This window comes from Gastrolobium bilobum, unplaced genomic scaffold (genome assembly GCF_033153095.1).
Source record: "Gastrolobium bilobum isolate Gb01-03AN ecotype WA unplaced genomic scaffold, APGP_CSIRO_Gbil_v1 utg31018, whole genome shotgun sequence".
NCBI classification, from domain to species: domain Eukaryota; kingdom Viridiplantae; phylum Streptophyta; class Magnoliopsida; order Fabales; family Fabaceae; genus Gastrolobium; species Gastrolobium bilobum.
Genome location: NW_026897324.1, coordinates 234,548 through 238,490, shown reverse-complemented (window position 1 = coordinate 238,490; position 3,943 = coordinate 234,548). Strand labels below are relative to the sequence as shown.

Genomic DNA, 3,943 nt, shown 5'->3' with positions numbered 1-3,943 from the left:
GAAATGTTCAAAATAAGTTTCACACCTCATATGAGAGCTGTTAGATCAAAAAAGACCAACGACTCTGATTTGTAAACATGTGACACCATTGATCTTTTTTTATCTAACGGCTCTCAGATGAGGTGTCAAACTTTAAATTTGACGCTAATGTCAAAGGATCCTACCTCAATGACACTTCATCTGAGAGTCGTTAGATCAAAAAAGACCAACGACTCTGATTTGTAAGCATGTAACACCATTGATCTTTTTTGATCTACAAACTTTAAATTTGACACTAATGTCAAAGGATCCAACCTCAATGACACTTCATCTGAGAGCCGTTAGATAAAAAAAGATCAACGACTCTAATTTGTAAGCATGTGACACCATTGATCTTTTTTGATCTAACCCTAAACTTTAATATTAAGGTAGGATCCTTTGACATTAGTGTCAAATTTAAAGTTTGACACCTCATCTGAGAGCCGTTAGATCAAAAAAGATCAATGGTGTCACATGCTTACAAATCAGAGTCGTTGGTCTTTTTTGATCTAACAGCTCTCAGATGAGGTGTCAAACTTTAAATTTGACACTAATATCAAATGATCCTACCTCATAGAATATAGTATATTTTGGTATTTAGCAAATCGAATATAAGAAAGTTTAGATATACATGTTTGGATATATTGGGTCCAGAAAACAACACTATAATAATGCGTGCATTAATGCATTCGTTAAAAAATATAGAGTGTGACTTGGGTGATGTATCCTTTTTTGGATTTGGTATGCTGTCTTGCTTTTCAAAATTCAATGAACTGGTGAAGCTGATAAGATCATTTTTTGATAAATCAAATTCAGTTCTTATTTGAATACGATGATTTGACCAACTAACATTTCAATAAACAAATAATCATTTATATTATTCCTCTTTTTTTAAGCTAGGAGAAAAATTGTTTCATACATTTTTTTTGGTAAACCATACATATCTTTTAAAGTTTATATAAAAATAAAAGCAAAATTAATAAAACTTATTTCATTGTGTTTAGTATTATTCAAAATACAAACAGTTTGTTGTTTCACTGCGTGAGGTATAAGGATTGGCGAGATATATAATAAAAAATAATTAATTTTTTGGAAATAATAATTATCTTCAAAAATAAGTTAACCTAAATTGATGTTTCCTAAGCAGCAGTATTGTGAGCAAAAACGTTTTGCAATGAACTTTCCTTAGCAAAAACGTTAACGAAGCAGTGTTGTTTTTAGTATACAACTGTAACCAGTTGGGCCCAGCCCAAGCCTAGACAATCCTTCATTAAATATGGGTCATTGAGTTCTGCTTCTACCTCTCTCTTAAACAAAAAAAAAGGAAAAATCATCAAATATATGAATCAACTGATAATAAATTATTTCAACTTAATAAGTTGCTTTGAATTTAAGTTGTCAGCACGTTATAATAGCTCAACTTAATTAATTAGTAAATCAAGTGTAATTAATTAATTAAGCATGTTTTACTGAGTGAAATTAAGTATAAGGCTTAATTAAATGAATCTGAGTCACTTTGGAGTTAAAAAGTGTACTCAGTGAAAATTAAGGGGTATAAATGGGTACTGGTGAAAGTGCCCAAAATATAAAAATAAAAATAGTAATATTCCTAGAATAATATTCCAGACTTTTGGGTAGAGTTTGGTAATTAATGGAGTTGAATAGATAGATGAACCGATACCCGCTTTGTAACCACTTAACAAAGTTAAGTGGCATAAAGTAAAAAGCAACCAATTCCCCTCCCCATTTTCACGACGCCAGAAACAGAAAAGAAGGAGAAAGAAGAAGAAGGAGAAGGAGGAAAAAGGGAGAGAGAAGAAGAGAGAGAGGAGGGAGCAAATCCCAACCGATTGGAGTGATTCAAAAGCCTAAACCACTCTAAATCTTCTCCTCTTTCATAATCCTAGCTTTGTTTTGAGTGGGGAGCATTGTGGAGAGAGATATTACCTCTCAAAAATTCGGCCCTTTGGTGAAAATTGGGGTTTTGAGAGTTTCTACCTCCATTGAAGCTTGAGGAGCCATCAATCCTTGGTTGTGTGACCATTGGTGGTAAGATTCTAACCCTTGAACCTCATGATTCCTAGAAATTTGCATGAGTTAGGGTTTGTGAATAGTAAATTGGGATTTTTATGAAATGTAGTCGAATTAGCTATGTTCTAGGAAGAATGGAGCTTAGAGCATGTTATGGAAAATGCTAGGAATGTCATTTAATCGGTGGAAATGAGCCTAGATAGTCATTTGATAATTGTTCATAATATTGGAAAATTCATGCTTGGATTGGTTAGTATTCTAGCATGTTGAACAATTAGTGAGTTGAATGATTGATTGGATCCTTGTGATGTCTAGGATTGAGACATTTGGACCAACCGTGAGTGATCAACCATTGGAGCAAGCTATGGAGCTTGAATAGCTCATTGGAATTGGTAAGCTCATACTTGGGTTGTGCTTTGAATTGAGTAATTGATGGTTGATTGTGAAATACTCTTGGATGCAATGTGTTGATTGCATTACACCATGTGTAGGTGTTGGTTTTGGAGTAGAGTATTGTTGACATTGGTGAAGAACAAAGGTCGACTGAAGCATTGAGGTAAGCCTTCGGACCTTGGGTGTAATTCCCTTGACTGTTCTACCAAGCCCTGAAAGGGTGGAGGTTGTGATTGTGTATATAAATGCAATAAAATAGTGTAATGCTTTGTTATACGTATGTGTATGCATTTGGTGTGGCATAGGATGGTGTTTCCCTATGTTGGTATGTTGCATGACGATGCGTAAATCATACTTGGTAGTTAGCTGGCCAGTAGGACTATTTGCATCTGAGTTTCCTTAGGACAGCTTGAGAGCTCGAGGGATTTCTCCTGGAGATGTATTGCACTTTGCATAGATATGTATTTACTGCATTATTATTGTTATTGCTATTACACTGATATGGAACTGTGGGGTGGAGAGATGCTCCAAGGACCCCTGGTTTACTGGATATATTCGTATATCTCACCCCGTGTTGTGGGGACCCCCTTTCAGGTAAGGATGCTGCAGGAGCCTCTGGTGGCAAGTGGCCATACCTAGATTATGCATGAAATATGGCACTTCTTTGAGTTTATGCATGCCTTTTGTAGTTGACATGTATAGGATTTTATTTTGAAAGCCCATGATCATTTGTATATCTTGATTCATTGGATGAACTTAGCCTATGCTCATGCCTTTGGTTACACCTTTTGTTGATGGGAGCCAAGGGAATGATCATAGTGTTTTGTAAGCTAAGTTCTATGATTTGTAAAGGATATGTAATGTAAATGATGCCTACTTGGAATTCAATATATGCATGCTTGTTATGTATTGAGTTGTTGAATTGGTTGGGCTGAAAATCAATTAGGTACCCTCTTCGTTTAAACTGGTAAACGATGAGAAAACAAAGGTCATGCTGCCCAAATTCTAGCTAAATCTCATGAGGAGAGGTTGGATGAGTGCTAGGATTTAGTTTTGGGGCATGGACATTTGTGGTTTGTAATGGGGATGCATTTTCCCCTAGGCTTGGACTTGAGAAATGTGGGAATTGGAATTCCCTGGCAGCGCGCTTAAGCGCCCAGGAGCGCGCCCAAGCGCCCTGCTGCCCCTGCGAGTGCCAATGCATTCTGCCTCCTCGCGCTGGAGCACCCAAGTGGGGGCTTAAGCGCCCAGGATTGCGCGCTGGAGCGCCCTGGCGTGCGCTTAAGCGCCCCTTGCTGCAGAAAGTTGGGTGGCTTACTGCCCCCTCGTGTTTTAGCGCCCAGGGTGGGGCTTAAGCGCCCAGGGTTGCGCGCTTGAGCGCCCTGGTCCGCGCTTAAGCGCCCTTCGCCACTGAAGGAGGAGATGCTTCTGTCTCTGCGCGCTAAAACGTCCCCGTGGGAGCTTGAGCGCCCAGGCTAGCGCGCCTGAGCGCCCTGTTGCG

The 3,943-nt window shown here is 38.4% G+C and overlaps 1 long non-coding RNA gene across 1 annotated transcript; it reads left to right on the top strand.

Annotated features, from left to right (window-relative positions):
* The first annotated feature begins 1,781 nt into the window (after positions 1-1,781).
* Positions 1,782-3,332, top strand: LOC133305987 (uncharacterized). The gene is made up of 4 exons (XR_009750833.1): positions 1,782-2,067; positions 2,365-2,441; positions 2,541-2,605; positions 3,037-3,332. It is a non-coding gene; the product is annotated as an uncharacterized LOC133305987 (long non-coding RNA).
* The last annotated feature ends 611 nt before the right edge of the window (positions 3,333-3,943 follow it).